An 11572-nucleotide genomic window follows, 5' to 3' on the forward strand; every position below is an offset into this window, starting at 1 on the left:
AGGGGGAGAGGGGGAGAGGGGGACAAAAGGAAAAGGAAAAGGTAAAACTTAGTATTTTTATTTTTGATTCAAAATCTCCAGCACTACTAAATCCTGAATCCATGCTTGTAAATGTTAATTTTCAGTTCAGGGAGACCTTTTAGTACAGCAATTAAGAGTGTAAATAATATCTTAACTTGGGTTTAGTTGTTGTTAAGCAAACTCCAGGCCACTAACTTTTACTGGAATGGCTTCTAAGGCACTGTGGCGACCCACTTTCTGCGCAGGCGAACCAGCTCACAAATAGCCAGCGCGCGGGGGGAGACTTTGGTAATGCAACTCCGAGTCATTTCTGCCCGGAGAGGGCGGGCGCTAGGGATTTAAATACCAGCACCGCGAAGTTTGAATAAACTAGTCTCGAAACGACTTACCGACTGCGTGTCGTTATTTCAGCGCTGTGTGTAGCACATCGCTACATTGGTGACCCCGACGGTCCAAACGGGATTTGGACCAAAGATGACCGACTCTTCATCTGTTCACGCAGTTTCGCTACAACTGCCGACTTTCTAGACTGATGCACCATCAATAACTCTCGGAGATGTGAGGTGAGATATAGGCTTTTATTGGCTGGAAGAAAGAACAAGCAGCAATTGACCACCACACTACATCCTGGAGACTGAGGGCAGGGCTGTGTCTCCAATCGCCTTTATACCGGGGTCCGTGGGAGGAGCCACATGAGCAGTCAGTGGGGGGGGGGCGTGTCCAGACAGGTATATGTAGTTCACCACATTCACCCCACATTGTTTTAAAAGAGAGTCCCCATGGGGCGAAGTTTCTTACAAGTATATTTACAGGTTAAGTCTATCAGGTGGTCGAATCTGTCGCTGCGATCTACATAGCACCGGCTGTGATTGCACAGGTGCCGGTGGTGCTTGCACCGGAGACGGTGGTTGTGCTGGTTCTGGCCTAACTGGAGGTGTCAGCCCACTAGGTGTCAGTGATCCCTCATGCGTGTGCGAGGCGCCAGGTATATGCGCGTGCGAGACGCCCGGTATAAGAGTGTTGTGAGGAGTCTGTGTAGGGCTCGGTGTGCGCGGTGTCACCTTGGGTACAGGGTTCATAGTTACCGTGGAGTGTTTGGGGTAGTGGTCTGCTGCTCCTGTGGGCGCCAGGTTGCGGACGGAGACCGTGTCCTCCCGCCCATCAGGTAAGACCACGTAGGCATACTGGGGGTTCGCATGTAGAAGGTGAACCCTCTCGACCAGCGGGGAGTATTTATTTCTCCTCACATGTTTCCAGAGCAGCACTGGCCCTGGGGATGTCAGCCAAGCTGGTAGGGTGGTCCCAGTGGCAGACCTCCTGGGAAAAGAGAATAGGTGCTCGTGAGGGGTGGCATTGGTGGACGTACATAGCAGGGAGCGGATAGAGTGGAGTGCCTCGGGGAGGACCTCCTGCCTTCGAGAGACCGGCATCCCTTTTGACTTAAGGGCTAAAAGTGTGGCCTTCCACACTGTGGCATTCTCCCTCTCCACCTGTCCATTTCCCCGGGGATTATAACTCGTGGTCCAACTAGTAGCAATGCCCTTAGCCAGCAGGTACTGGCGCAGCTCGTCACTCATAAAGGGGGACCCTCTATCACTGTGGATATAGCAGGGATATCCGAACAGAGTGAAGAGCTGGCGCAGGGCTTTTATGACGGACGTGTCAGTGGTTTTCTGGGCAGGGGATGGCAAAGGGGAACCGCGAGTACTCGTCGATAATGTTGAGAAAGTAGACATTGCGGTCGGTGGAGGGAAGGGGGCCATTAAAGTCAACACTCAGTCGCTCAAAGGGGCGGGTGGCCTTGATAAGTTGCGCCTTTTCAGGACGGTAGAAGTGCGGTTTACACAGCGCAGACTTGGCAGTCCCTGGTCATCGTCCTGATGTCCTCAAGGGAGTACGGCAGGTTCCAGGCTTTCACAAAATGGTAAAATCGGGTGACCCCTGGGTGGCAAAGATGTGCATGGAGGGCGTATAGCTGGTCAAGCTGTGCGCGGGCACACGCTCCCCGGGATAGGGCATCAGGGGGCTCATTGAGCCTTCCAGGCTGGTACAGGATATCATAGTTGTAGGTGGAGAGTTCTATTCTCCACCGCAAAATTTTATCATTTTTGATTTTGCCCCACTGTTGGTTGCTGAACATGAATGCAACTGAGCGCTGGTCGGTCAGCAAGGTGAACCTTTTGCCGGTGAGATAGTGCCTCCAGTGCCTAATAGCTTCCACTATGGCCTGGGCTTCTTTCTCCACTGCGGAGTGCCGAATTTCAGGGCCTTGAAGGGTACGAGAAAAGAATGCTACTGGCCTGCCTGCCTGATTGAGGGTAGCAGCAAGTGCGAAATCAGAGGCGTCACTCTCTACTTGGAAGGGAATGGTCTCGTCCACCGTATGCATTGTTGATTTGGCAATGTCCCCTTTAATGCAGCTGAAGGCCGTGCAGGCCTCGGCAGAGATGGGAAATGTGGTAGACTTGACCAGGGGGCGGGCCTTGTCTGCGTAATGGGGGACCCATTGGGCGTAATAGGAAAAAAAACCCAGGCACCGTCTGAGGGCTTTGAGGGTGGTGGGAAGAGGGAGTTCTAACAGGGGGCGCATACGGTCGGGATCAGGGCCAATGATCCCGTTCTCCACGACATACCCAAGGATAGCGAGTCGGGTGGTTCCGAACACACACTTGTCCCTGTTATAAGTAGGGTTCAGGGCTTTGGCCACTTGGAAAAATCATTGGAGGTTGGCGTTGTGACCCGACCAGTCGCGACCACAGATGGTGATGTTATCCAGACAGGGAAATGTGGCCTTCAGTTGGCACTGGTCCACTATCTGGTCCATTTCCCTCTGGAAGACAGAGACACCATTTGTGACACCGAAGGGGACGCGCAGGAAGTGATAAAGCCTGCTGCCCGCCTCGAAGGCGGTGTAGGCGCGGTCCTCTGGGCAGATGGGGAGCTGGTGATAAGCGGATTTCAGATCTATTGTCGAGTACACCTTGTACTGAGCTATCTGGTTGACCATATCCGTGATGCGGGGTAGGGGGTACACGTCAAGCTGCGTGAACCTATTGATGGTCTGGCTGTAGTCCACGACCATCCTATTTTTCTGCCCAGTCCGAACAACAACCACCTGGGCCCTCCAAGGACTTGTGCTTGGCTCAATGATCCCCTCCCTGAGCAGCCGCTGCACCTCCGACTGAATGAAGGCCCTGTCCCCCGCGCTGTACCTCCTGCTTTTAGTTGCCACAGGTTTACAGTCGGGGGTCAGGTTGGTGAACAGTGGTGGGGAAGGGATCTTGAGGGTGGAGAGGCTGCAAGTGGTGTCAGTAGCGCAGCTGTCGGCATGGTGCTGGGTGGGATGTGTGGGTCGGTGTGTGTGTGTGGTCAGTAGCGGGGTATATGACGAAGTCCCACAAAACTGAGGATTCCTGACAGTGAGTGGTGGGAGGGACCCATCATATGCCATAGTCACACTTTCGAGGTGGCTCTGGAAGTCCAGCCCCAATAGCACAGGGGCACACGGTTGAGGCATGACCAGTAGCGCAAAGTCCCGATATTCTGTGCCCTGCACCACCAATGTTGCTACACAACCCCCCCCCCCCCCGGATGTCTGTGGAATGCGACCCAGAAGCCATGGTGACCCTCTGGCTTACCGGCTGTGTCACGAGTCCGCAGCGTTGCACCGTGTCCGGGTGAATAAAACTCTCAGTGCTGCCCATGTCAAACAGGCAACTAGTCCTGTGCCCCTCTATCAGGATGTCCATCATTGACCTTGCAAGCTGGTGTGGGGCGCTTTGGTCAAGGGTTACGGAGGCCAGAGTTGAACTGCCCTCTTGGTGCCCGGTAAGCACCAATGGGTCGGGGTGGGGCGAGGTGGCGCCGACAAAGATGGCGGCCCCCATGCCTCCCATGCAGTGCTGCCCGACCCTGCTCGTGGTTCAGACTTACAGACCTTGGCGAAATGGCCCTTCTTCCCGCAGCTGGAGCAGGTTGCTTCTCGGGCCGGGCAGCGTTTTCGGGGGTGCTTTTTGAGTCCACAGATGTAACACTGCGCGGACTTGCGATTGGCCGCAGCTGTGGTCGGGTTCGGGGAGTTCGTGGAATTGCGACTGGCAGCGGCGTTGGCGAATTCGCTCGTGGGAATCGGCGGCGGCGGGGTCTGAGGTGTCCACAGAACCAGCGGGGGATCGCGCGGCTGGACAGAGTCAGCGTTGTGCAGAGCAGCCTCCAGCGTGTTGGCCGTCTCGATCACTGAGCGTAAGGTAAGATTGGCATTTTCCAGCAGCCGCTGGCGTACCTACAATGACCTGATTCCTGTAATGAAGGCGTCTCGTACTAGCAGCTCCGCATGTTGTTCCGCCGTTAGACCTTTGCAGTCGCAAGTTCGCACGAGTGTCTGTCGGGCTCGGAGAAACTCAGCGCTCGACTTGCCGGGTCGCTGTCGCCGCGTCGCTAAGTGATGTCTTGTGTAGACGGTGTTCACCGGCCACAGGTACTGTCTTTTGAGGGTGTCCAGTGCCCTTTGGTAGGTCGGTAGGTCCCTGATAAGGGAGAATACTTTCGGACTTACTCTAGATAGTAATATTTTGTACTTCATGGCAGGCTCAGTCACTGGAATCTGTTCCAAGTATGATTGGAAGCATGCAAGCCAGAGTTCAAAGGCAAGAACTGCTTTGGAGTCTTGAGGATCAAGGTCTAATTTTTCCGGACGTAAAATGTTGTCCATGTTTTAAACTTCCAGCCAATAAAATTGATGCACCATCAATAACTCTCCGAGACGTGAGGCGAGATATAGGCTTTTATTGGCTGGAAGAAAGAACAAGCAGCAATTGACCACCACACTACATCCTGGAGACTGAGGCCGGGGCTGTGTCTCCAATCGCCTTTATACAGGGGTCTGTGGGAGGAGCCACAGGAGCAGTCAGCGGGGGGGGCGTGTCCAGACAGGTATATGTAGTTCACCACATGGACGCTGCGACCACGCATGTTGTTTAGCCAAGCAGAAGCCCAGTTCCAGATTCGGCAGATATCCTCTGATTCCACGCGTTACTACCACGTGGTGAGCGCTCTTGACCAGCAGACGGCCGCCCAGGTTGCGGATTTCATACAGTCGCCCCTGGAAGAAGGCAAATATGAAGCATTCAAAGCGCTGCTCATTGGGACCTTTGGCCTCTCACGGCATGAGCGGGGTGCCCGCCTGCTTCACCTGGATGGTTTGGGAGACAGACTGCCGTCAGCATTGATGAACGAGATGCTGTCCCTGGCTGACGGACACAAGCCCTGCCTCATGTTCGAGCAAGCGTTCCTGGAGCAACTGCCCGGGGACATACACATGCTGCTGGCCGACGCAGATTTCAGCGACCCCCGGAAGGTGGTGGCCCAGGCAGACGTGCTGTGGAAAGCCAAGAGGGAGAGCGTGGCATCCGTCGGTCAGATTACCAGGCCACGCACCCAACAGCAGACCAGATCAGGCCCGGCAGGGGGGCGCACACAACACAGAGGCAGGAGTGAGGATGACAGTGAACAGTGGTGTTTCTACCACCAGCGGTGGGGCACAAAAGCCCACCATTGTCGCCTGCCCTGCAACGGCCAGGGCCAGGGCCAGCTGCCGCTAATGACTATGGAGGCACGCCACCAGGACAGCCTCTTGTACGTCTGGGACAAACAGTCGAGACGCCGCTTCTTGGTCGACACCGGAGCGTAGATCTGCGTCTTGCCCCCGACGGGGTACGACACCCGCAACAGGAAGCCAGGACCCACCCTGAGGGCCACAAACGGCAGCACGATACGGACCTACGGCACCCATACAGTGCAGCTGCAGTTCGGCGCCAGCCGGTTCATGTGGGTCTTCACACTGGCCACTGTGGCCCAACCACTCCTGGGGGCGGACTTCTTGCGAGCTCACAGCCTGCTGGTCGACTTGCAAGGGAAAAGACTGGTACATGCCGAGACTTTCCAGATGTTCTCCCTGGGTGAAGCCAAGTTGCCGGCCCCACACCTGGACTCCATCACGCTGTTGGACAACAAATTCACCAGAATCCTGGCGGACTTTCCATCGATTCTGGCACCGCAGTTCTCGGCAGCCATGCCCAGACACGGGGTACAGCACCACATTCCGACCCAGGGACCACCCCTCCACGCCCGCGCACAAAGACTCCCCCTGGAAAAGCTCCGCCTGGCGAAGGAGGAGTTCAAGAGGATGGAGGAATTGGGGATCGTGCGGAGGTCCGATAGCCCATGGGCCTCCCCCCTGCACATGGTGCCCAAAGCAGCCAGGGGTTGGAGACCATGCGGCGACTACCGCAGACTGAATGAGGCTACAACTCCAGACCACTACCCCGTGCCGCACATACAGGACTTTGCAGCAAACCTGCATGGGGCAAGAATCTTTTCCAAAGTAGACCTCGTCCAGGGATACCATCAAATCCCGGTGCACCCTGAAGACATCCCCAAAACAGCACTCATCACCCCGTTTGGCTTGTTTGAGTTCCTCTGAATGCCGTTCGGCCTGAAGAATGCCGCACAGACGTTCCAGCGGCTAATGGATGCAGTAGGACGCGACCTGGACTTTGTGTTCATCTATTTGGACGACATCCTTATAGCCAGCAGCAGTCGTCAGGAGCATCTGTCCCACCTCCGCCAGCTCTACTCCCGCCTGAGTGATTTCGGCCTCACGATCAACCCGGCCAAATGCCAGTTCGGTCTCGATACCATCGACTTCCTGGGCCACAGGATTACCAAAGACGGGGCAACACCTCTGCCCGCCAAGGTAGACGCGATCCGCCACTTCGCCCGGCCCAACACGGTCAAAGGCCTGCAGGAGTTTGTTGGTATGGTGAACTTCTACCACCGTTTCCTCCCCTCAGCAGCCCGTATCATGCGCCGTTTGTACACCCTGATGTCGGGTAAAGGCAAGGACATTACTTGGGACGAGGAGGCCGCAGCCGCTTTAATTAAAGCCAAGGAAGCCTTGGCAGATGCCGTGATGCTGGTGCACCCCAGAACGGATGTTCCTACCGCCCTCTCGGTGGACGCATCTGACACAGCTGTCGGTGGGGTGCTGGAGCAGCTCATCGAGGGGCGCTGGCAACCCCTGACATTCTTCAGTAAGCACCTATGACCACCTGAACTCAAGTACAGTGCCTTCGACCGGGAGCTGTTGGCACTGTATCTGGCAATCAGGCATTTCAGGTACTTCTTAGAAGGCAGGCCATTCACCGCGTTCACGGACCACAAACTGTTGACCTTCGCGTTGACGAAGGTGTCCGATCCCTGGTCGGCTCGCCAGCAGCGACATCTGTCCTACATCTCCGAGTACATGACGGACATCCAGCATGTCTCGGGAAAGGACAACGTCGTGGCAGACGCACCCTCCAGACCAGCTGTCCAGGCCCTGTCCCTGGGGGTGGACTATACAGCACTGGTGGAAGCGCAGCAGGCAGATGACGAGATGCCCAGCTACAGGACCGCAGTCTCGGGTTTGCAGCTGCAGGACTTTCTCATAGGCCCAGGTGAGAGGACCCTCCTGTGCGACGTGGCTACCGGCCAACCTCGCCCCATCATCCCGGCAGCCTGGAGGTGGTGGGTTTTCAACTCCATACACGGTTCGGCGCACCCATCTATCAGGACCACCGTACGGCTGGTCTCCAGCAAGTTCGCGTGGTACAGACTTCGCAAGCAGGTCAGTGAATGGGCCAGAATGTGTGCGCAATGCCAAACAGCCAAGGTGCAGCGGCACACTAAAGCCCCGCCGCAGCAGTTCGAACCCACCCACCGGAGGTTCGACCACATTCATGTGGATGTCGTGGGCCTCCTACCAGTGTCCCGAGGAGCGCGGTACCTCCTAACTATGGTAGACCGGTTCACGAGGTGGCCGGAGGTGGTACCGCTCACCGACACATCTGCCGATTCCTGCGCCCGAGCACTGATCGCAACCTGGGTAGCACGCTTCGGGGTAACGGCCCACATTACCTCCGACAGAGGCGCCCAGTTCACCTCCAGCCTGTGGTCGGCTGTGGCCAGCCTGTTGGGAACGCAGCTACACCACACAACTGCCTACCACCCACAGTCGAACGGACTAGTGGAACGCTTCCACCGTCACTTGAAGTCGGCTCTCATGGCCCGCCTGAGAGGACCTAACTGGGTGGACAAGCTTCCCTGGGTCCTGCTTGGAATTCGCACTGCGCCCAAAGAGGATCCGCATGCCTCGTCGGCCGAGTTAGTGTACGGCGCACCCCTGGCCGTCCCAGGGGAGTTCATACCAGCCCCAAGGGGGCAAGAGGAAGAACCCGCAGCAGTCCTGGACAGACTACGTGAAAGGCTCGGCAACCTGGCCCCCGTACCGACTTCACAGCACGGACGGATCCCGACCCATGTACCCAAAGACCTGCAGGACTGTAAGTTTGTGTTTGTACGAAGGGGCGGACACCGGGCACCACTACAGCGGCCGTACGAAGGGCCGTTCAGGGTGATCAACAACAACGGGTCCACGTACGTTCTGGACATTGGGGGCAAAGAGGAGGTTTTCATGGTGGACCGACTCAAACCAGCCCATGTGGACTTGGTGCAGCCGGTTGAGGTTCAGGCACCGCGGCGCAGAGGCAGACCTCCCAAACAGAGGCTGATCCAGACTGTGGACATTGGGGGGTGTATCACCGGTTCTGGGGGGGGGGGGGTTATGTGGCGACCCACTTTCTGCACAGGCGAACCGGCTCACAAATAGCCAGCGCACGGGGGGGAGACTTTGGTAATGCACCTCCGACGTCATTTCCACCCGGAGAGGGCGGGCGCTAGGGCTTTAAATACCAGCACTGCGAAGTTTGAATAAACTAGTCTCGAAACGACTTACCGACTGCGTGTCGTTATATCAGTGCTGTGTGTAGCACATTGCTACAGCACCAACAATTCTCTGTTTCTGGGATGTTGAAGTACAGAAGTGTATAAAGGCTTAAAATTGAGGGAAACAAATAACCCAAAAAATAACATACTTTGTAAATTTCTATCATTCTTGAACTACTTTCAAAACCTTTGATTTGGTGTTAAAGTACAGATATCACTATGTGATAAGGATTTTTTGCCATCTTTCTTTCTTTACCAAACAGCTTCAACTTTGGTCGTGAGTTTAGCTTCTTTTTTTATAATAAAATTATTACAATTCATATTGCAATTTAATTAATGTACAATATAGGGTACTGCGATTGCAAGTGTGATTTAAATATAATGTATTTGGTAATATTCTATTTTTTAATTCATAATATATATCCTCATGTACTCTATATTCGTCTACATGAAAATTAATAAAAATATTGAAAAAAAAAGTAAATTTCTTGTGTATCATTTATTTTAATACACATTATATTAAAGTTAATGGGTTTTGAAGGAACATTCCCAAAGAGTCCCAAGGAAAACTTAGGAAGGAAATATATAAATGTGAACAACACACACAAAATTCAGGAGGAACTCAGAAAGTCAAGCAGCATCTTTGGAAAGGAATAAACAGTCACCGTTATGGGCCAAGATCCTTCATCTGGACTGGAAAGGAGGGTGAAGAATAAGAAGGTGGGGGAGTGGAAGGAGTACAAGTTGGCAGGTGATAGGTGAAACCAGGTGAGGGAGAAAGCTGATGGATGGGAGAGGATTGAAGTGAGAAGCTGGGAGATGATAGTGGGGTAAAGCACTGGAGAGAAATGAATCTGGTAGGAGGGGACAGTGGATCATGGGTGAAAGGGAACGATGAGGGTGCCACCTTTTACTATGCTGAGATTCATTTTCTTACACGCATCCACAATAGACCTCCAAGAGGACCACAACTCTTATTGTAGGGTTTGGAGGTTTGAGTGTCTCAATGACCCAGAGAGATATGTTGGCAGGAGTGAGGGCTTTATGCTTTGGCTCTTGGTAGGGCCACCCATGCCAAACAGGTCAAAGGGCAGAGGCCAAACTAAGAGTGGTCCACCGGTCCTCCAGGTTTGGAGTTCAGCTCAAGGCTAACAACCCTGACAGGTAAAACAAAATTGTTACAGATGCAGCAATGAAGAATCCCTCTACGTCTGTGTGTTTCTGAGTCCCTACCTGGGACGTGCATGACGGACAGTAGTGAAAGCCGAGAGGAAGCCGCTGACATGATGAAGGAAGCTCTGAATGCCACCAGAGGTGGTGGCCCTTCATTGCTGCCCTAAAGCGAATGGTGTAATGGGCAGTAAGTAAGTATTCACAGTAGATTAATGCAATACTGCATACACATTTCCTGAGTGTTTCACAGATGTTAGGTTTTGCTCTAAGAGCTTTAAAGCTGGGAACCCCAATGAGTGGCCCTGACTGACTGAATCAAAACATGAGAGCGTTATCCTCACTTTTTCATCCTACAGTTAGCAGACTTCCAAAACAGGGCGTGAATTAGGTTTGCTAAGTAAATAATTTGAATATGTAAGCAATATGCACATTATCTTGCATCTATTATAAATGCCTCACTACTTCAGATAATTAAATCATGTTTCCCTCAACTATTTTCTTTCTGGGCTGAAAGTTTTTACTTTCTTTGTAGAGAATACACTTTATACCAGCTGTTTTCTGTGCTGCTCTTCTTATAATCTCCATAGTACTTGTTGCGGCAGAACCAAACTGAAATAAAAACCAAGACAATTGCCACTGCCTGAGACTCAGTGGATTTGTTCTTCTTGCATGATGCACCACCAGATCCAATGATTCCTCCAAAAGTCAAATCCTTTATTCAATCCTTTATTAGCAATTAGCAAACATACAATCTTGAAGTGTTGAAACTTATTTGTACCCAAGTGCAAGCTGAGTGTAATTGAACATTATTGAGTGTTGTTGAGTGATGGGGTGAAAGGTACAACCTGCTACAAAATAAGCAAAGAAAGGGAGTACGTAACTTTACCTCTGCTTTTACCATGCCCCCACTCATGTGACTAGCTACCCTAATAAAGACATGTAACACAGAATACAATGCAAACAGAGAACAGGTACATGACACCCACAGTGCATATATCCTATTCTGTTGTGAGTTGCCAAAACAATGATCTGATCAGTTTATTCTAAAGCCTGTGCCTTTGCATTATACTGTTCTGACTACAGTTCTTCCTCTTAATGTAGACACTGAAAATATCAAAATAATTGAAAAAGCAATTGATCTAATGCTAATACTTACCATCAAAATTGCAGAATGGAAGCAGCACAAATGATGTAATGGCCCTTAAAGAGGCTAATTGGACTACTCTCCTGTGACCTTTCCTAAAGTTTCATGAAAGTCCTTCCAGTCCCATTAACAGGTGTGTGTGTGGGGGGGGGGGGGGCAGGGAGGGGTGGATATTGTATCTGCATTTGTATGACCACATTTGGTATACGTGTGTACCACAGATAATCTCATCGTGCATTCTATAACCATTGAAGTTATTCTGCTCAAGTGACTATATGTTATTGTTCAAATAATAAATAAACAAACAAATAGATAAATTAAAGCTTAGTAGCATCAAACAGGAGGATGAGGGTCTCAAGGTTATATCAGTGTATGGGGCTCAGCACAGAATAGACAATCATGGGAAAAAAT

The 11572-nt window shown here is 52.5% G+C and overlaps 1 long non-coding RNA gene across 1 annotated transcript in view; it reads right to left on the minus strand.

The window, feature by feature from the left end:
- The window catches only part of LOC140717170 (uncharacterized), a 31809-nt gene extending 31163 nt beyond the window's left edge, over window positions 1–646 (minus strand). The window contains exon 1 of the long non-coding RNA XR_012096474.1: window positions 411–646. This is a non-coding gene — a long non-coding RNA (uncharacterized lncRNA). The remainder of the gene's footprint in view (window positions 1–410) is intronic.
- Between the last annotated feature and the right edge of the window lie 10926 nt (window positions 647–11572).

This window comes from Hemitrygon akajei, chromosome 27 (assembly GCF_048418815.1).
Source record: "Hemitrygon akajei chromosome 27, sHemAka1.3, whole genome shotgun sequence".
In the NCBI taxonomy this organism is placed as follows: Eukaryota; Metazoa; Chordata; class Chondrichthyes; order Myliobatiformes; family Dasyatidae; genus Hemitrygon; species Hemitrygon akajei.